We start from the raw sequence: 23440 nt of genomic DNA, 5'->3' as shown, positions 1-23440 counted from the left end.
ATACAGGTATTGTTACTGTATGTCTATATGTAATGTGCACAGTTCTGGGAAGTAGCACATGTAAATAAAGTTAGAACTAGCAAAATAAGGAGGAAAATGTTTTAGCCATTCAGACTTGAGAGTGGTAGATAAAAAGAGATAGCTATTGAAATATAATCCACCCTTCCTCCTGTCTCTCGCTGAGCTAGTTTGGTCTGTGAAACAAAATACCAACTGTGTCTGCCTCTCTCTCTGCCTCCTCCCCCAGAGCTGCTGCCTTCATTAATATGCCACCTCCCAGCCAATGGACTGAGCAAGGCGGATGACATCATGAGCTAGGGAACAGTGAGCAGCCAGTGAAGCGTCCAGCCTGCCGAACAAGACTGAGTTTAGGGTCAGGAACCGGTCTGACAAGAGAATGGCAATCCTGCCTGTTAACTGTCAATAGGACTATACAGTTAAGGATGAACCTACCAGAATACTGGATCCAAAGGCGACACACCGAACAAGAGAATGTCAAGACATATTTCAGGTAATCCCTTGTCTGTGTATGCGATAGGATATGTGGATATGAGAGGGAGGTGGGCTGTGCATGTGGGGAGTGCTTTGTAGCCTTATTTCCTTCATCCCTGCATTCTGCCTTGCTGGAGAGGAGGAGGAGAAGGCAGCTGTGTTTATCTACGTTGTGTCTTATCACAGAGAGAGAGGAAATGGATGCCTGCATCTGTGTGGATTGGCTTTCAATGCCATTACTGGCCAGCTCAATGTTATCAACCCGCCATCCCCTCCCTCCTTTCCTGGATTTTATGGACCCATCCACCCTTGTGTTTCCAAAAAAGCATCTTTGTTGATGTGAGAGCCTGAATCGGTGGCGTTTGTTAGAGCCGTGTGTGTGTGTGTGTGTGTGTGTGTGTGTGTGTGTGTGTGTGTGTGTGTGTGTGTGTGTGCTGTGTGTGTGTGTGTGTGTGTGTGTGTGTGTGTGTGTGTGTGTGTGTGTGTGTGTGTGTGGTGCGTGTGTGTGCGTGCGTGCGTGCGTGCGTGCGTGTGCGTGCGTGCCAGCCAGCCTGTAGCAAAGCAGCAGCTGCAGTGGCAACACGGTAACAAAAAGAGGAAATGCTATTTGGGTTCTAAGGTGCAAGGCTGTTCGAGGCTTGCGAGGCTGTGCGAAAGCTGTGCGAAGCTGGCGGATGGATCTGAGCTGTAGATGCTGTGGATGGGGATGGGGAGTGATGATGGTTATTATGTGCAAAGGGATGGCCCTTTGTTATCTCTGGGCTGTTGCCTCTGGCCCCACTGTTTTAGAGAGGTTTTTTGTTGTTGAGATGATTGATTTTTTCTTCCTCTTTCCACACATAGACACAGAGAGCTCTGTCTGTCTCCTGCTTTAAACATGTATGTGTGGAGTTCTTTCATGGCGGCCCTGCCGGCTGTGGTGACACAGGGAGATATACAGCGTCTGGTCACCCTACAGGGATGGGGATGGGGGCGGGGGCTGCTCTTGTGGGAGCTGAGCGATCCTGCCTCAGTGAGGAAGGGAGTGGGATTGGGTCAGTCAGTCATCTATCCATTCTATCCATCACAATCGGCGCTGTTCATTTACACGCTGGTGTCAGGGCAAGATAGGAGTAGGGCTGAGAGGACGGGTGAGAGATTCCACTTCTTCCTGGACGCACAGTCATCCCCGTGTTTGTGTGAAGCACAACCTTCTGGGAAAGCTGTTCTCTTTTTAAAAAAGGATGCTGGGAACGCATCTGGGTGACAGTGGAGTTAGGAAGAGGAGGATGTGGGAATGAGTGCTAATCCATGTGTGTGTGTGTGTGTGTGTGTGTGTGTGTGTGTGTGTGTGTGTGTGTGTGTGTGTGTGTGTGTGTGTGTGTGTGTGTGTGTGTTGTGTGTGTGTGTGTGTGTGTGTGTGTGTGTGTGTGTGTTGGGCTGTAGTGTTTGATGCAGACATCAGGAGTGTTACATCTATCAATATCACCCCGACATATGCTCATCTCTCTCTGCTCCTCACTGACAACAATTACACAGAGCTAGCACAAACCTCTAGCCCTCACATACCCTCATTGTTGCTATCAGCACGTGGCCCATAAAATCAGGAACCACTTCAGCTTTTAAGAGGAGCTCTTATTTTTTTTTGTGTGTGTGAAAGTTCTCTCATCGCAAGTCAACAAGTAAACATAGATCCAGCAGGCCATTCTAATTCCCTCTGGGTTTTTTTACCTGTTCATGTGGAGCCATATAAACACTATGATTAGACCAGCTGTTTATCTACAGTGTTATCTATTGAAACTGAAGACCTCTTGTCACAGTCGTCCTTAGGTGGTTGCTGGGTGACAGAGAAGTGGGCAGACGTCAGACAGACAGACAGACAGACAGACAGACAGACAGACAGACAGACAGACAGACAGACAGACAGACAGACAGACAGACAGACAGACAGACAGATGTTGTTGATGTGTGACAGAGGGAGAACAGACCGGAGGAGAGGCTGTGTGTAATAGTCCTTCAGAGAGGTTGTGTGTGTGTCTGTATCCACACCTTCCACTGTAGTGTTTGTCTGGAGTCACAGGGTGTTTCTCAATTTGCATACTACCATGCTCCACACTCTTATGCTCCGGGTGCATTCTCCGAGGACGTTCTCTTGTGGAGAACGCGTCAAACAATACATTTGAGAAGCACTCATATTCTCCTTACTGTATTATCTCACTCTGCATCTCCCATTCACTGAACCTTCTTCCAGCCTGGACAATGGCAACAATAGAGACTAAACAAAATATACACAAAGCAAACGTTTTACTGAATAATTTTCAKCYAACTATATGTGAATCGTAATAATSTAGCTAGCTAGCTAGTTAAACAGRCAAAAATGATCTAAAACTAATGTTATGCAAGGTAGATGTCAATTCTTCATGGGTAGYTAGCTAGCTAACTGTCAAAGCTAGCCAGTTAGCCCTATTGACTTACTATGGCTTGCGATCTACGCTCACTACAGTGGGTATTGTAGGCAGTAAAACATGCCGAAATTAACACAGCATGTATTTATTACCGTATCAAGATAAAATATTGTAGTCAGGCAACCTATGACATGTGAATGAGAATCATTTAATTCCGAAGTCAAAGTTTATTTTCTCTCGCTTCAGCTCAAATAATGGCTACCATTGATTTCAAGAAATGTAGCGTAATTTGTTTTTTACCTGGTTGCGTCATTTGTAAAACTTCTGTTGATGCATGCTTAAAAATATGTACAAGCGGAGTACGCGTTCGCATACTTTGATTTGGACTCGCACTCTGACCCTCCCGTTCTCCAATTTGTGTGCTCAGAGCACAGTAGTATGTATTTTGAGAAACTCCCACAGTGTCTGATCCCAGGGAAATGCTGTAAATTACATATGTATTAGTATTTTGAAAGATGAGACGTTGATGATTATAATAAATGCCGCTTTGATGTCATACAAGCAAGCCAAACACCTGTGAGTCTAAATGAGCATTTCACATTTTCATATGTAATATAGTGTCAACGTTTATGATCACTATGTTTGACATATAGTTACAAGATGACATGGCGTCATACCCTGGGATGTCCTGACCAGAATGAGACCGTTTGTTGTATTGTGAAGAAAATTTGCCATGGAACAAGCATCGGAATGCACTTATGACTCCATTCTATGCACACCAAAATTACAATCTGCTTCTCTGAATTGCCTTGTGAAAGCCTAACAATGTAAGATCATATTTTATAATTTAGCTAGTCATGTTGGCAATAGAACACGATTTCAAATTATGCCCATCTGACCCAGATTACGATTTATAATGGACCGTTTTTGGATTAAATAAACAACAACAGTAATTGTGTAAGGCGGGGATGTAGTGTTGTGTTCCAAACAAAACAACTGCAAGTGTGCTTGCTGTAGTTCCTTAACGGCACCGCTAGGAGAGCTCAAAAAAGCACCTTATAGTTGCTGACTCTTCTTTGAGTTATAAAAGTGAATTGGAATTACTTAGGAACTGTGCACACCATCATAAATTGTTCTGAAATCGTGTCTGTACTTAGTGACAGATACAATTAGCATTCCTGAAACCTTATTTTGTTGAAATATATTTGGATCTCTGACAAATTAAGCTTTTTGATTGCACCCAAATTGTCCGTTTTAATTCATAGGATTCAGATAATATTCAATAAATATAGTACACAACATCCTATTTGGACTTAACTTCTTCCTACCAATGAGTAAAACATGAGGAATCCCCCCCCCAAAATGGCAAAAGCCACCCACTTACCCCTAACACCCCATGCCAATCCCACCCCAACAACCAGTATACAGTATCAGTTCTCTATATTTGACAAGCAGTATGAAGCTGTGGCTTGGAGTATTGCTTCTCCATACTATGTCATGTATTCCTTGTGAATCTGGTGATGTTTTTTCGCTTGCATTATTTGCCATATAGTGTGAACGTACCAGGTATTGACCACTAAATGCAGCTGTTCCTGCTATACCGCCACAATATTTGATCCATCGTGCTGGTCTCTTGTCTTTATTAAATAGATCACAACATTTCCTTTGCAACCTTGGGTAGAAAAACAATAGATTTGTCTCATTATGAAAATAAATGGTATGGTCYTCCTCACAATTCAAGCCAGTCCTCCATGAAATGACATGGAACGTTTCACAAGCTCTAGTATGTCAATGCTTTATATTTTACCCTAGTGTGAATAAATCAAAAAGCCATGGCTAATAATAATTTGTTCGACTGGTATAGATCTACATAATCATGCATGGCTTTCCTTTGCAGAGTAGAAGGATAAACAGTGATGAGGGGAGACTTTGTGTGTGTGTGCACATGTGTGCACGTGTGTGACAGTGAGGGCTGTCATTATTGAAGAGTAGGACTGTGCGTGGTGCTGCTGAGGCTTATCCCCACAGGAGGGAGGCTGTGTAAACGGGGGCTTGATGAGGAGCTGGATGTAGAGGAGTCCACTGACAGTTTCTGCTTTGTGCTCAAGCCCAGGCTAGTGATCACTGAGCAGCAGTGACTATCTCCATCCAAATAAACACAACTTCTCCTGACACTAGAATAACAAGGCCCAGTGTTGCAGCTGTACAAAAAGGTCCACTCTCTGGCTCAGGATGCAACACCTGTGATTGGATAAGGAGGTTGCAGGACACCTGTGATTGGATGAGGAGGTTGCAGGACAAAAATGGTGGTGGTTAACCTCCTGGAGGCAGAAGAGAGGAGACTGGCTGTTCACCTCACTTCCCCCGTGCAGCTCAATGTGTCTCACCTTCATTGACTCCTCACACCTCCAGGCCTGACTGAACACATTAACCAGATACTGTATGCTCATCGTGACTTAAGACACAATTAATTCAGTAGTCTCTCGGACCAACAGAGGCAACCAGATTTAGATCAGAACATATCAAATTCTTTAGGTCAGTTATACGAGTGAAATAAGAGATGAGATCAGAATAGGAGCCGTGTGTATATTAGCCTGCACTAGTCTATTCATAAACAAACAACAAGCTTGTCCGACCTAGCCTACTGGTTGGCTGTGGCCTGGCTGCTTGTCCAATCAGGGTTGTGTTGTGTGTGTGTGTGCTGTATAGCGCTGTGTTCAGTTTGCTGTGCTACCTCAGGTCAGGACAGTATGGGGGTTGGTTGGTGAATGTAACCCAACACATGGGGCTTCTCTTACATCACCTCAGCCAACTGCTAACAAAAGCTCCAGAAGACCCAGCGCCTTGTCTCTGCCTGCTGCCTGTCAGCTGGCCATCTGAAATGTGATATTACATACAAATAGGCCTACAACCGTCTGCTTAGGATAGTAACGTAAAGCCTTATACCACTCTGGTGCTGACGACTGTCGGGCAGTGGGCAATGTGCTCTGCCAGAGTGGAGTAGGTTAGTAACGCTTTGGGCAGAGTGTAGTAGTGAAATGGCCGAGTCTTAAGAAGTGTGCTGTGCTCCAGTGTTGTAGTGTGTGGAGCTGTAGTGTTGTGGTGCTAGGTGATATCAGGGCCATGGTCTGTGTACTGGATTAGCACGGAGGATTGAGGGCCATCTGGCCATTTTGCCTGAGAGAGGTGGGGGTGGAGGGAGGGTGTAGGAGGCACACTCGCACACTGACACATTGACCCCCCCCCAATCTTCATGCTCTCTGTCTGTTGCTGGTTGTTGGTGTGTGTTCACGTGCATGTGTGGGTGTGTTTGTGGTTTGTTGTACATTCATCTACAGTACCTACCTGCCACCCCTCATTGTGTCATGCAAACATAGACTGTAGACACTATGGTGTCTTTGAGGACAGGGCATGTTCAGTAAAGATCAGTCATCGGCCGCCATGGGAACCTGTGCAGCTTTAACCAATATCACATTTTACTAGACCACATCGGCCACACTGTGGTCAGACTACAAGCCTGCGAGGAGAGGACCGTTTGCATAGCACCTCACAGATGTAACCATGCCACCATCAGACTACTAGCTAACCATGCTATTCCGAAAGCTCCCTTTTCATTTCAAAATCTACAATGATTGTTTCCTCTCATCGTGGTATTACGGGGAGGACTGGTAGCAGAGAAAAGTGGTGCTGGCCAATGACAGTATGGGGTTAATGAAGGATCGGCCCCAATCTGTTCCTGTACTACAGCAGGCCAGGCTGCACATGTCTGTCTGATCCCGATGACTGACTAACTGACTACGATGGCTTATATGGCGAGAGAGGGAGAGACTCCCATTAGCTTTAGGTCCACTCCACAAGACCTACTTTCATCCACCGACTGCCATTCCATGTGATTCTAAATACTACTACCACTAATAATAGACACAGCAACACAACACATAGCACTCAAAATACCACAACGGTACTACTTTTAGGGTAACTTCTGTTACTAATACTGACATGACACATATTAACACTTCATTCAATTAAAAATGTGACGTTTCTAAACCGTAGCTAGCTCGTTGGTTAAGTAAGCGATAATCAACGAGGGGCTACGCGTTCTATGGAAAATAATGAACGGCGTGGACCACAACGCGCTAGCGGAGTGGAACTGACATTACGCTGAGTTGCATTATTGTCCAGAGAACGCATAGAGCCCCGAGTTGATTATCCCTTTTATACCATGGCTATAATTGAACACATTTGCCACTAGGAATGTGTTCATTTGCCAGGAGAAATGTTCAACATCCACTGAAGTAGCAAGCAATTTTAATATAGCTACAGTAGTTGCCTTGGTAACCAAACAAACAGACTTGTTAGTTTAGCTAGCTAACCAAACCATCAATCCTAGCTTGCTATTATGAGAATCTAATTCAACAATAGCAATAATGTTTTCAATTCGACTTTTGCCTTCAAAAGCAGCTCAAAGAAAACATGTAAGAATTAACTATAGCCATTGAATTCTACTGTGCCGATATACCGTGCATTATAGCAAAATAATGCACACTCTAGAATGCCCTTCAAACCAATCAGAAACTATTATTTAGCAGCGGATAGAAAATCAAGCCATGGCACTGGCAAATGTCAAGACCGTTTACTCACGAACAAGTTACACCAGGTTCATATTTAATCCATTTGGCATATGATTATCTCTTTGTAATCCCAACATGAGACGAACACAACAACATGATCACTCATAAAAATCCATTAGGATAGTGCATGCAAATGTGAACAGTGTATCTGGGACATACTGTATGTATTCATATTCAAAAATGTAATATTCTCACTTTATGGTCCTCTGTAGCTCAGTTGGTAGAGCATGGTGTTTGGAACGCCAGGATAGTAGGTAAAAAAATATAGGAACCTTACCGCTAGCCATGATTGGCTGAGATAATGTATTAGCTTTACATGCCATGTAGAATGCTTCGGTCTATAACATGAGCTGGTAAGTATGTGTGGATAATCCTGTCTACCGCACCTTTTTTTGAAAGATATCATGAAGAACTGAAAAAGGTTTGGCTACTGCTCTCAACATTGCTGCCCTGAAGTTAATAATGCTATCGACAAAGCTCAGTGGGAAAACGTTGTGATGGACAACTTTCTGAAGGATGATCGTGCCATGCTGACTCTCTCTGACTGAAAATGAATCAAAGAGGAAATCCCTGATTTAGGTAAAAACATTTTCATTGAACCAGACATTGTTAGGGAAAAAATGGTGTCGTCATTAAATAAGTTGACCAAGTTTTGAAATCAGTGGAATGCCCAGTGGAAGCAGAGAGATGAATGCCAAATGAGGATAGAGTTCTAAAAGAGAACACAGAAAGAAGACTACTGTATAAAACACCTTTATCCGGATAACATCTTCAAACTAAGGGCAACCATGGCATCCATGACATAGGGAGAAGCGTTCATCCATATATCATCCATGTAACATACTATTTTTTCACGTAATCATGGCTCTCTCCAGATTTACTGTCCCCGTCCATTCAGCCAGTGGGGTTCACCGTCCATCGCGCGGACAGGATGAAAGAACTCTACAGGGGAAAGGAAAGGTGGAGGTGTATGTTGCATGATTAACTACTCATGGTGTGATTGTGATAGCGTACAGAAATTCTAGTTATTTTGTTCTCCCGATCTGGAATAGCTCACCATCAAATGCACCCTCCAGGTGTCAGTACGAAGCCGAGGAAGTTTATCGAGCTACATGGAAGGCACTCTTTTCAGTCTTCACATGAAGGTTATGGTCAGGGAGCTGTTGAAGAACCTTTTGCACGTGCTGTATGTGTTCCTTCAGGGAGTGGGAGAAAATCAGGATGTCATCAATGTAGACGATGAGAAAGCAGTTGAACATATCCTGGAAAACATTGTTCATAAAGGATTGGAAGATGGCGGGGGCATTGGTAAGGCATGACCAGGTATTCGTAGTGCCCTCGGGTGGTGATACGGACAAGGTTATATGCATTTCGCAGGTCGAGTTTAGTATAGATGTTGGCGCGGCCCAATTGTTCAAGGGTCGCTGGAATCAGAGGAAGAGGGAAACGGTTCTTGACCGTGACGTCATTCAGGGAACGGTAATCAATACATGGACGAAGACCACCATCCTTTTTTCCAATGAAGAAGAAGCTGGACGCAGCCGGGGAAGAAGGACAAATGAAACCGTTTGAGTGATTCATCAATGTAGTTCTCCATTGCCTTATTTTCCATGATAGATAGGGCTAAACACAGCCCTTCGGTGGGGACACTCCAGGGAGTAAGTCAATAGCACAGTCTCCTGGGCGATGTGGTGGCAGAGTGGAGGCCTTGATATTGCTGAAGACATTGTTGTACTGGGCGTATTCAGATGGTATGGTGGGTGGCACTGCCGAGGCAGAGTCCTCAATGGTGGTGGCTCTGCAGGGTAGGCTGAGACAACTGGAGAAGCAGGTAGAGGACCAGGACATTAGTTCACCTTGTTGCCACGAGATGGCAGGGTCGTGGCGACAAAGCCAGGGGTGTCCGAGGATGAGTGGCTGTTTGGGGGATGAGAGTTCCATGAGTTGAATGGTTTCGGTGTGGAAGACTCCAATCTGGAGGGTGACGCTCTGTGTCAGGTGCGTGATAAAGCCCGTGCCCAATGGCTGCCAGTCCAGGGTGTTATCCCTTAGGGGAGGGGTGACAGGTGTTAGATCATTGTCAAGCTCTTGTACTAGCTGGTGATCGATAAAATGACCTGCTGCTCCCGAATCTATCAAGCCTTCTATGTACTTGGTAACCCCCTTCACAGTTATCAATACTGGGACGGAGAATTGCTTCTGGGAGATATTTATAAATAAGGACACGCACCTGCATGGCAGCGGGGGGACCTTTCTCATCTCTCCGTGGGGTACGAACAGGGCAATGGCTGAGTAGATGATCTTTCCCTCCACAATATAGGCAGAGCCCTTCTTGGATCTGCTTTTGACGTTCGATACACGGGAGAAGAGCATGGCCCAACTGCATGGGCTCAGGAAGACTCGGACAGGATGACGGAGTCATGGAAAGAGAAGGTTTCAGGTTCCTGGGTGGCAGAGTTCTTTGGCGATGAGGTGGTCGATGGAGATGGACATATGAATGTATTGATTTAAATCCTGAAGGTCACCTCTACAGGCCAGCTCCGCCTGAAGTTCCCTGTTGAGCCCTCTTCGGTAGACGGTAAGTAAAGCAGCCTCATTCCATCCACTCCTTGCAGCCATGTTGAGGAACTCAAGGGCATACTCGGCAGCTGAATTACGAGGAGGTCTCCTATAGGACGACCAGAGGGAGAGTGATCGAATACCTCTTTGAAGAGGGTGTGGAAATGGGTCTCGGATCCGAGTTCTGTGCTGTTGGCAGTCCATATGGCGTTGGCCCAATCCAGGGCTTTGCCTGTGAGTAGAGACACAACAAAATCCACCCTGGTCTTGTCGGTGGCGTAGTTAGTGGGGTTGTGCTCAATGTATTTGCTGCATTGCATCAGAAATCCCTGACATTTCCCAGGTGAACCGTCATATTTTCCAGGCATGGGTATGAACGAAGGAGGGCTATGAGTTACGATACCTGGGATCGGCGGAGTAGGGATAGGCTGGCAGAGAAGCTCCATAAGCTCCTCCTGCTGGGTTAGGCGCCGCTGTAGCTTCGCTGAATCCATTCCATTATTGGGTGAGGTATTCTGTACTGAACACTCAGGGAGAAAAAGGTGTAGATTCACGCGCATAGCGCAGCAGATGTTTATTAAGCCTTCGCAGAAGGCAGGAATCGGGGTCACAGGCAGGCAATGGTCAAACACAGGTAGGCAGTCAAAAACAAACAATACCTCACAACCATACAAACAGAAAGAACTGAACTAAATAGGGAGCTGATGAGACCAGGTGAGAAACGAACACAGGTGAAATAAATGAACAGAAATGAAAGACAGGGCTACGTTCCAGAACACAAAGAAACAGGGCTACGTTCAAGAACACAAAGAAAAAGAACACAAGGTAGACTAAGAAAAGAAAAGCAGAACCTTACACAAACTGGAAACCGCATATCCTGAGGCTGTATTTATTGTAGCTTTAACTTCTTATGGCTGAAATCCCGCTAACGGGATCGATATGACAAAATTCAATCAACAGAAATCTCATAATTAAAATTCCTCAAACAGACAAGTATTTTACACCATTTTAAAGATAAACTTGTTGTTAATCCCACCGCCTTTTTTGTCCGATTTCAAAAAGGCTTTACGACGAAAGCACACCAAACGATTATGTTAGGTCAGCAACTAGTCACAGAAAAACACAGCCATTTTTCCAGCCAAAGAGAGGAGTCACAAAAAGCAGAAATAGAGATAAAATTAATTACTAACCTTTGATGATCTTCATCAGATGACACTCATAGGACTTCATGTTACACAATACATGTATGTTTTGTTTCGATAAAGTTCATATTTATATCCAAAAATCTCAGTTTACATTGGCGCATTATGGTCAGTAATGTTTTGCTTCCAAAACATCCAGTGATTTTGCAGAGCCACATCAATTTACAGAAATACTCATCATAAATGTTGATGAAAATACAAGCGTTATACATGGAATTATAGATTCACTTCTCCTTAATGCAACCGCTGTGTCAGATTTTTTTTTTACTTTATGGAAAAAGCACACCATGCAATAATCTGAGTACGGCGCTCAGACACAAAAACAAGCCATACAGGTACCCGCCATGTTGTGGAGTCAACAGAAGTCAGAAATAGCATTATAAATATTCACTTACCTTTGATGATCTTCATCAGAATGCACTCCCAGGAATCCCAGTTCCACAATAAATGTTAGTTTTGTTCGATAAAGTCCATCATTTATGTCCAAATACCTCCTTTTTGTTCGCGCGTTTAGGTCACAAATCCAAATTCATGAGGCGAGAGCACTAGGTCCAGACGAAAAGTCAAAAAGTTCCATTACAGTTTGTAGAAACATGTCAAACAATGTATAGAATCAATCTTTAGGATGTTTTTAACATACATCTTCAATAATGTTTCAACCGGAGAATTCCTTTGTCTTTAGAAATGCAATGGAACGCAGCTAACTCTCAAGGGCGCGCGCGAGACTGAGCTCATGGCACTCTGCCAGACCTCTGGTTGACACAGCTCTCATTCTCTCCTCCTTCACAGTAGAAGCCTCAAACAAGGTTCTAAAGACTGTTGACATCTAGTGGAAGCCTTAGGAAGTGCAATCGGACCAAATTTACACTGTATCTTGGATAGGCAAAGAGTTGAAAAAAGGAGGTTTTTGCCTGCCATATGAGTTCTGTTATACTCACAGACATCATTCAAACAGTTTTAGAAACTTCAGAGTGTTTTCTATCCAAATCTACTAATACTATGCATATCTTAGCTTCTGGGCCTGAGTTGCAGGCAGTTTACTCTAGGCACCTTATTCATCCAAGCTACTCAATACTGCCCCCCAGCCATAAGAAGTTAATAAAGGAAATCTAAGGAAAACACTACCGAAGTTCTATGACATCTCCTGTGCTACTCGCTCATCGAGAACTTTGGACCATTGCTACTCCCTCTTCCAGGACGGCTCCCTCTTCCCCACCCTCCCTTTGGCAAATCAGATCATGCCTCCATTTTGCTCCCCCCCTCCTATTGGCAGAAACTTAAACAGGATGTACCCGTGGTAAGGAATGTTCAACATTGATCTGACCAATCGGAATCTATGTTTCAAGATTGTTTTGATCACATGGACTGGGAAATGTTCAGGGTTGCCTCTGAGAATAGTATTGACGAATACACTGACTAAGGGATAGAGTTCATCAGGAAGTGCATAGAGGATGTTATTACCACTGTGACGATTGGAACTTATCCAAACCAAAGACCGTAGATAGATGGCCACATTTGCGCAAAACTGAAAGTGCGAACTACCACGGCAAGGTGACTGGGAACATGGACTTGTACAAACAGACCAGCTATGCCCTCCGTAAGGCAATCAAAGAGGCAATGCGACAGTACAGGGACAAAGTGTAATCACAATTTAACAGCTCAGACACGAGATGTATTTGGCAGGGACTTCAGACAATCACAGATTATAAAGGGAAATCCAGCAACATTGCGGACACTGACGCCTCGCTCCTGGACAAGTTAAACACCTTATTCGTACGCTTTGAGGAAAACACAGAGCTACCAATACGGGCCACTGACGCTAACAAGAACTCTGAGCTCTCGTTTTTCATGGCCAACTTGAGTAAGACATTTAAGAGTGTTAACCCTTGCAAGGCTGCCGGCCTGCCAAGCTGTGTCCTCAGAGCATGTGCAGACCGACTGGCTGGAGTGTTTATGTACATATTCAATCTCTCCTTATCCCAGTCCGTTGTCCCCACTTGCTTAAAAATGTCCACCATTGTTCCTGTACCCAAGAAAGATACCTGGGGAGGACTGCCACCTGTCCTCCCTAGGTAACTGAACTAAATTACTATTGCCCTGTAGCACTCACTTCTGTCATCATGAAATGTTTTGAGAGGCTAGTTAAGGATAATATCACCTCCACCTTACCCGACACCCTAGACCCACTACAATTTGCATACCACCCCAACAGATCCACGGATGACACCATTGCCATCGCACTGCACACTGCCCTATCCCATCTGGACAAGAGGAATACCTATGTGAGAATGCTGTTTATCGACTACAGCTCAGCCTTCAACACCATAGTGCCCTCCAAGCTCATCACTAAGCTCAGGGCCCTGGGTCTGAATCCAGTGCAACTGGGTCCTGGACTTCCTCACGGGCCGACCCCAGATGGTGACGGTAGGTAACAACATCTCTGCCATGTTGATCCTCAACACGGGGGCCTCACAAGGTTGCTTGCTTAGCCCCCTCCTGTACTTCATGTTCACACATGACTGCGTGGCCACACACGTCTCCGACTCAATCAAGTTTGCTGACGACACAACAGTGTTAGTCCTAATTACCAACAACGAAGAGACAGCCTACAGGGAGGAGGTGAGAGCCCTGTCGGAGTGGTGCCAGGAAAATAATCTGTCCCTCAACATCAACAAAGGGAAGGAGCTGATCGTGGACTACAGGAGACAGAAGATGGAGCATGCCCCCATCCACATCGACGGGGCCACAGTGGAAAGGGTGAAAAGCTTGAAGTTCCTCGGTGTGCACATCACTGAAAACCTGAAATGGTTCATCCACACAGACCGTGTGGTGAAGAAGGCGTAACATAGTCATTGACACTGATCACTTTTAATAATGTTTATATACTGGTTTACCCACTTCATATGTATTCTAGTATATATTCTGTATTCTAGTCAAGGATCATCCTATATAACTACTGCTGTACACACATTTTCTATTTATATACTGTCCAAACTGTCTATACACATCATTTATTATATATATTATAATTATATATATATATATTTATATATTTATATATATATTATATATTATATATATATATATATAATATATATATATATATAATATATATATATATATTATATATTATATATACACTGCTTCAAAAATAAAGGGAACACTTAAACAACACAATGTAACTCCAAGTCAATCACACTTCTGTGAAATCAAACTGTCCACTTAGGAAGCAACACTGATTGACAATACATTTCACATGCTGTTGTGCAAATGGAATAGACAACAGTGGAAATTATAGGCAATTAGCAAGACACCCCCAATAAAGGAGTGGTTCTGCAGGTGGTGACCACAGACCACTTCTCAGTTCCTATGCTTCCTGGCTGATGTTTTTGGTCACTTTTGAATGCTGGCGGTGCTTTCACTCTAGTGGTAGCATGAGACGGAGTCTACAACCCACACAAGTGGATCAGGTAGTGCAGCTCATCCAGGATGGCACATCAATGCGAGCTGTGGCAAGAAGGTTTGCTGTGTCTGTCAGCGAAGTGTACAGAGCATGGAGGCGCTACCAGGAGACAGGCCAGTACATCAGGAGACGTGGAGGAGGCCGTAGGAGGGCAACAACCCAGCAGCAGTACCGCTACCTCCACCTTTGTGCAAGGAGGAGCAGGAGGAGCACTGCCAGAGCCCTGCAAAATGACCTCCAGCAGGCCACAAATGTGCATGTGTCTGCTCAAACGGTAGAAACAGACTCCATGAGGGTGGTATGAGGGCCCGACGTCCACAGGTGGGGGTTGTGCTTACAGCCCAACACCGTGCAGGACGTTTGGCATTTGCCAGAGAACACCAAGATTGGTGATATATATATTTATTTATATATACACACACTACTGTTCAGTGGTTTGGGGTCACTTAGAAATGTCCTTGTTTTTGAAGGAAAAGCTATTTTTTTGTCCATTAAAATAACATCAAATTGATCAGAAATACAGTGTAGACATTGTTAATGTTGTAAATGACTATTGTAGCTGGAAACGGACGATTTCTAATGGAATATCTACATAGGCGTACAGAAGCCCATTATCAGCAAACATCACTCCTTTGTTTCAATGGTACGTTGTGTTGGCTAATCCAAGTTTGTCATTTTAAAAGGCTAATTGATCATTAGAAAACCCTTTTGCAGTTATGTTAGCACAGCTGAAAACTGTTGTTCTGATTAAAGAAGCAATATAACTGGCCTTTAGACTAGTTGAGTATCTGGAGCATCAGCATTTGTGGGTTCGATTACAAAATGGCCAGAAACAAATAACTTTCTTCTGAAACTCGTCAGTCTATTCTTGTTTTGAGAAATTAAGTCTATTCCATGTGAGAAATTGGCACGAAACTGAATATCTCGTACAACGCTGTGTACTACTCCCTTCACAGATCAGCGCACACTGGCTCTAACCAGAATAGAAAGAGGAGTGGGAGGCCCCGGTGCACAACTGAGCAAGAGGACAAGTACATTATAGTGTATAGTTTGAGAAACAGACGCCTCACAAGTCCTCAACTGGCAAGTTCAACGAGAGAGGGCCAGTCAATGAGGGCATACAGGTCGCAGTGGTGGGTAGTATATGGGGCTTTGGTGACAAAATGGATGGCACTGTGATAGACACCATCCAGTTTGTTGAGTAGAGTGTTGGAGGCTATTTTGTAAATGACGTCGCTGAAGTCGAGGATCGGCAGGATAGTCAGTTTTACGAGGGTATGTTTGACAGCATGAGTGAAGGAGGCTTTGTTGCAAAATAGGGAGCCGATTCTAGATTTAATTTTGGTTTGGAGATGCTTAATGTGAGTCTGGAAGTAGAGTTTACAGTCTAACCAGACACCTATGTATTTGTAGTTGTCCACATATTCTAAGTCAGAACTGTCCAGAGTAGTGATGCTAGTCGGGCGGGCGTGTGCCAGCAGCAATCGGCTAGCCGGGAGATAGGCCTAGCTCCAGGCTAACTGGTGCTTGTTTCGGGACAGAGACGTTAGCCAGGAGTAGCCACTCGGATAGCAGCTAGCTAGCTGCGATGATCCGGTGTAAGGGTTCTTCCAGCTCTTACTGGATCATCCCCCTCCAAATGAATCTCCTCTCTGTGAATACCTACTCCCTAAACAGCTGTGTGTTTGTGTGAATACCAGTATGACGAGTGTACAGTATTACCCATGGAAAGAGATCACTTTAACACAACTGACCCAGAAGAAATGGCAGGAATGATTTTCATGTTATTATTTTATTATTTTGTGGAAAATGAGTTTGAGCGGTCATTGAGTATAGAAACAATACTTCTATGTCTTTTTAGTTCATTTTGCATCAGATGAGCAAGTGGACACTTCTAGTTAGTCAGCTGGTTAGGGTTATCGCTAAGATGAACACTCCACTTGCTTTGTAGTGAATGACCTTGGGATTCACTGGGATCTCAGAGTAAAAATAGTAATTACACACACACACACACACACACACACACACACACACACACACACACACACACACACACACACACACACACACACACACACCACACACACACACACACACACACACACACACACACACACACCACATCCCACCTGCCACCTGTTCTGAGCTGCAGTTGAACTGTGGCTCATTGTGAATCTAATGGAGGTCTAGCGGCTGTATGCAAAGCAGGCCCAGTATCCCAGCAGCACCTAGAGGAGGGGGGACTCAGGAAGGAACTCTGGGAGGAGGTGGAGCTTCTAGGGAGAAAGACTGATATATCAGTCAGAGGAACAGAAAGACAGATTATACAGAATCAGAATCACATGGAGTCAATTATCTATTACATTTCTAAGGGAATTGAATGAAAGAAGTTTAAATCTAAGAGCTTTCTTGTTCACGTACATTTCCCTCTTACATGATTATCTCTACATTATGGACATGAGGTAGCATTTACTCTACAAAAATACAACTATAGCCTATAGTTTGTACCCAGTGGATCAGTGTGGACCTCAGAGAGTTTTGGAGCTCTCTACCTTGAGACTGGTCCCTCTATTGGCCCTGGCTCCATCAAAGAGAGCCGTTGTTGTCAGCTGAACCCAGGACTGTTTTCTCTCTGTCTGTTCAAGTGAAGAGGAGGATAAAATGATCTTTTCATTCCTTCAATGACTTCTGCAGAACAACTGTTTCCGTGGTGACCTTGACAGGGAAATCACGCGAGAGGTGAGGGTTTGGGCTTTAAAGAGATGACATCTGCTGTGGTTTGGCCTGTGTGTGGTGGTCTGCTCTCCGCTGTGATCAGGGTCTGTGCTGTGCGCCCTCCCCTGTGCTGTGAGGAGAGAGCGTATGGAGAAAAAGGCTGTTGTTTTGACACGTCATTTTAGGCTTTGAAGTAACGCGTGTCTGAATACAAATGTACAAACTTAAAATAGGGATTTATTGTCGTCCAACATTTTCAGAACTACGTAAAGCAATCAGAAATACTCCAATCCTGCAGAAACATTCTGCACAGCTAGTCATCCTAGTCTCAAGAGGTGATGATTGGTTATCCTAACAGCTCCCCCCTGTAACAGAGCAGAACTGGATATGCCTCTTCAACGTCCACAACAGACCCATTCCCCAGTTGGCCTGTCCCCCCTCCCCTCCACCAGCCCTAATGCTACATAGAGCCATGAGCCTGTGCCAGATCTAGAGGCTGAGCCTGCCTATCCTGCTCAGTGAGGCTCAACTTAGGCAGGCTCCTACAGCCAGCCCTCCCCCATCCTCATCCACATCACTGGGCCAGCTCTAAATCACAGTCCTTCTACAGCTCCTCCTGCTTTAGCCAGGAAAATTCAGCATTAATGTTTGATCAGAGCCAAAGAGCAGGGAAAATAACAGCTCCTCATGGATATAGTAATAGTTGAATAGGAAACATCCCCAGTAATATCTCAGATAATGGTGGGCCATGTACTGTATAGGCAGTAGGCAGTGGTGTGTGCGCTGGCTCCCTGTGGCTTTTTTGACACGTGTACAGTCCTGTTTCTGTCAAGACGGCATATTCTAATGTGGCAACCGTAATGCAAGCCCTGCCGAGCAAGAAGAGGAAGGGCAATTTAAGGCACGTTAGCCTCATGTTCCTGTTGCTACTTTTCTGCCTTTTTTTCACAGCTTGTGGTCTTAAATTGGCATCATGGTATCATTTTGATGATGCTGCATATCCACAGATGAATAATCCAACAGAATAAATTTAAAAAAAATAAAGTATTGCGCTATTTATTGATGAATCACAGAGAGAAGTCTCTTGATGACAGAGCGATTCTGTTTTCCCTCCTGGGCAGTTGACATATTTAAGCATTACAAAAACCTCTTGTTATCTAACCCTACCATCGTGTACATAGAAAAAAGAGAGTTGTTTGTTGCTTGCCGGTGCTGTTGTTTTTTTAATGTTGGATGGGATCAGAGATGGAGAAACAGGAGATGCTCCTTAGGGGCAGTGCACTCATACAGTAAAATGTACACTAACTGCCTCCCTGCCTGTCAGCCTGCTGACATTACCCAATAAATAGGTCAGTGTTTTAACCTACAGTCAGTGAAGGATAAGGAATGTATGGGCGCCTGTGATACGTCCATCTTTAGCGGTCCCTGTGGACACTGACCACTCAGCAGTACTAAAGCATCCATTAGTCATGTGACTAGCCAGAGGGCCACACCCATGGGGGAGGGAAAGGAAGGGAACTTCCTGCAGTCAACCTGCTGATGACATCATACGTGTACAGCAGAGATATAGTTAACTAACAGTGCAAATGCTTTTACTTTCTATGTACTTACCCTTTCACTTCTAGTGCATTGATTCTAGCTCCCAGTGCTTACAGTATAGTGTATTGTGTGTTCCCTGATGAATAGATAGAGTACTCATTGAGTGTGCTTTATATTACAGACCCCAATGCCTGCGATTGTTGACACAAATCATCATTTTCATGAATATGCCCCGTGGCCTACACGGAGGTGTAGTCTTGATGATGTAGTCCCTGTAGAGGACCATGAGTCAGAGGTGCAATCGATGAAGCCCTGTGCTGCTGCCCTGTGGTCCTGTCTGTCTGTGGAGGAATAATGGGATACATTCGCAAGTGTTGTTTTAATGACCTGCGGGCGGAAGGCTTTGAACTTCCTTTCACTTTGATTGGCTGACCAGATAGGGACCTGATTGGTCTGTGTTATTACTGTACTGGTCACATAAGGCCTGCGTCTGGGCTCTGGATATGAACTACAGTACAACACTGCTCTATTATAGTGACCTAATGAAAAGCACAACTGTTTTACCACAAGGTAGTGTAGACGGTCTCTCAACATGGCGCCTGCTTTTACGTAACAAGGGCCATGACTGATGACATCATGGTAACCACAGGATTGATGTCTTTCTCAGAGGTAGGTTATTGAGTCTAGCATGGAATATTTAATGATTAACAGGACAGAGATACAGGGCCTAAGTTCCTCCAGGAACGAAGAGGATAAAGTAAATAAGTTAGGTTAGAGACATTGGAAATCAGTGGATCTTTTCTGATCAAAGATACCGGGTAGCGTTAGCCGCTTGTGATCAATCTAACACCGTTTTTTGGGGGGACAAACTACAGTATGTTCAATTAACTTCAAAGCTTAATTTCAGTATTTCAGCTGTACTCTAAGCTGTTCCCAGATAGTGTGCAGGGTAACCATACGGCATGGTGTGAGACAGACAGTTTCACTTTTACAGAATAGAGGACTAACGACCTCTCACTCCTCGTGGGGAGAGTAACACAATCTAACAGAAGCCCTCATGTGCATTCAGGTATATCCAGAAAAACTGCTTCAAATGGGGAATATACTGTAGCGTGACTCACCACACCCAAACAAGTGTAGGAACTAGCTTTGTGTTGACTGTTTCAGTCCCACCCACATTAAAAAATACTATTGTTTATATATCAAACTATAGTATATACTATAGTATTCACTGCAGTGTTTTTACATTACTGTAGTATTTACTATAGTGTTTTTGTTTGACTATCTTTGACATAGAACTGGGGCTTCCTTCTTGAGGAAACCAACTGGACATGTACTAAAAGAGGACATTTTCCATAACCTGTAGGCAACACAATATATGGTCTATACTTGGCATGTAGGTTTCTCACTCATGGGTGGCACAAATTGGGCTATGGGGGAGAGAAATGGGTGGGGTATATGCAAATGTAATATTAGCATATCGACAAGGTCTGTACTATAGTATTCTACAGTATACTACAGTTTACTACATAATTCTACAGTAGGCCTGAGTACTACATTATCGAGGGTTACTACAGTGTGTAGTATAGTATGTTGCAGTTTACTACTGAATTCTACAGTAAGTTCTACACATGATTGAGGGATACTACATTGTGTAGTATAGTATTCTACAGTATACTACAATTTACTACATAATTCCACTGTAGGTACTACACTTGATCGAGGGATACTACAGTGTGCAGTATAGTATACTACAGTATACTACAATTTACTAAAGTTTACTACATAATTCTATGGTAACTAATGCACATGATCGAGGGATACTATAGTGTGTAGTATACTACAGTTTACTACAGAATTCTATAGTAAATACTGTTGTATTCTATAGTAAACTGTAGTGTTTTTTATGTGGGCAGGGACACGGCTACTTTAGTGTCTTATCACTGAAAACACATCCTCTCTCTCATTCACTTACACACACATTTACTGTATACTGCAGCACTTATCTGCTTTATGAGGTGGAGTCAGCCCATCTCCCCACACTGTGAGTGAACCACCTCTGTCTACCTCTCTGACAGACATAAATCAGGGGTTTCTCATGGGAATGATCTGACTTAAATCTAACACACTGTTTTCCCATGCTGAGGCTTGATGATGTAACAAACTCTCCACAAACATTTAAATAAAGGCTTCTAATCCACACACACTCAAGCGCGCATGCATGCACACTACAATAGGGATGGGCGTGGTTAATTGATTATCCGGATATACGAACGTATTTTAGTGTTCAATTACTTGGGGGTGGCAGGTAGCCTAGTGGTTAGGGCATTAGAGTCAATAGCAATTACTATCCGGGTAACTTAAAAAAAATATGATATTAGTCGAATAATCAAATCATTTAAAATCTGCATCCCTACCACACATGCATACGCACACGCACACACACACACACACACACACACACACACACACACACACACACACACACACACACACACACACACACACACACACACACACACTACACACGCCAGCGCGACAGGACACACACAGACCACACACACTTCAGATGGGAAACCTGGAACAAGATGGCGCCAACGATGGTCGCCCTGTTGCTAGCTCCAAACCAACATTGCAGGCTTTTGTTTATTTTAGTGTTATTTTTTACTTTAATTGATCAGAAAGTTTTCAGTATTATGTCCTATGACTGACAAGAACTTCTGGACATCAGATCGGAGATAACTCACCACAAGTTTGAATTTCCGGAGCTGGATCCTTTCTGGATTACCCGAAGCAGTTCCATTCATCACTGGAGCCCTTTTCCCAAAAAGATGCAGCCGGAGAAGGGTAAGGCGAGGTATAGTACTAGTCCGATTTAAGTTAAAAGGGTAAACCACCCTCCGCTTCTTAGTATATTACTTGCTAATGTACAGTCACTGGAAAATAATCTTTGCAAGCTCAGAGCGCAGATTTACCTACCAGATAAATACGAGAGACTAACTTAACTGCCTCACATAGACTTGGATTTTGGGGGAGGTGCCTTGATCAGGCTATACAGCCATCAGGGTTTTCCAGACATCGCACGGACTAGGAAAAATTACTTTGCGCGAAAAACAAAGGCGGAGCAGTATGTTAAAATCAACAACTCATAGTGCGATTGTAGGAATGTACAAAACCCTTAAGTGTTTCACCTCTCCTGACCTGGATTACCTCACGATCAAATGCCAACCCCATTATCTCATGAGAAAAGGCACCTGTGGTATGGTCTGTACAACGCTGGTCTGACCAATCGGAATCCATGCTACAAGACTGTTTTGTTCATGTGGACAGGAATATGTTCCAGGCCGCCTCTGGGAATAACATCAACGAATACACTGACTCTGTCTCTGGGTTCATCAGAAAGTGCATAGAAGATATTGTTCCTATAGTGACGATTAGAATATACCCAAACCAAAATCCGTGGATAGATAGCAGCATTCGCACAAAACTGAAAGCAAGAATCAACCCATTTAACCACGGCGACTGGAAACATGGACGGCGTACAAACAGACTCCCTATGACCTCCACAAGACAATCAAAGAGGTAAAAAGACAGTACAGGGAAAAAGTGGAGTCGCAATTCAATGGCTGAGAAATGAGACGTATGTGGCAGGGACTTCAGAGAGTCACGGATTATAAAGGGAAAAACAGCACACCTTTTTCACCCGCTTCGAGGAAAACAACACAGAGATGCCGACGTGGACCCCCGCTGCTCAAGAGGACTGCGGGCTCCCGATCTCTGTAGCTGATGTGAGTAGGACCTTCAAGCGTGTTAACCCTCACAAGGCTGCTGGCCCAGACGGCATCCCAAGCCACACTCTCAGAGCATGTGCTGACCAGCTGGCTGGAATGTTTACGGACATTTTCAACCTCTCACTCTCCCAGTCTGTCATCCCCACTTGCTTCAAGATGGCCACCATTGTTCCTATACCCAAGCAAGCTAAGGTAACTGAACTAAATGACTATCGCCCAGTAGCATTCACTTCTGTCATCATGAAGTGCTTTGAAAGGCTAATGAAGGACCATATCACCTCCACCTCCATTGAACCACTACAATTTGCATACCGCCCCAACAGATCCACGGACAACACAATCGCCATTGCACTGCACACCGCCCTATCCCACTTGGACAAGAGGAATACCTATGTGAGAATCCTGTTTATAGACTATAGCTCAGCTTTTAACACCGTAGTGTTCTCTAAACTTGTCACTAAGCTTAGGGCCTTGAGTCTGAACTCCTCCCTGTGCAATTGGGTCCTAGATTTCCTGAGGGCCGGCAACAACACCTCCGCCACACTGATCCTCAACAAGGGGGCCCCACAGGGGAGTCTGCTCAGCCCCATCCTGTACTCCCTGTTCACCCATGACTGCGTGGCCAAGCACGACTCCAACTCATCAAGTTTGCTAACGACACGGC

General features: G+C 44.3%; 1 protein-coding gene across 1 annotated transcript in view; it reads left to right on the top strand.

Annotated features, from left to right (window-relative positions):
- The first annotated feature begins 303 nt into the window (after positions 1-303).
- The window catches only part of LOC111950740 (serine/threonine-protein kinase PAK 3-like), a 61024-nt gene continuing 37887 nt past the window's right edge, over positions 304-23440 (top strand). Inside the window, 1 exon segment of the mRNA XM_070434606.1 lies at positions 304-511. The gene's annotated coding sequence lies outside the window, so the exon portion shown is untranslated.

Source organism: Salvelinus sp. IW2-2015, linkage group LG23, assembly GCF_002910315.2.
Source record: "Salvelinus sp. IW2-2015 linkage group LG23, ASM291031v2, whole genome shotgun sequence".
NCBI lineage: Eukaryota > Metazoa > Chordata > Actinopteri > Salmoniformes > Salmonidae > Salvelinus > Salvelinus sp. IW2-2015.
This window is presented reverse-complemented; position numbering and strand designations above follow the sequence as displayed.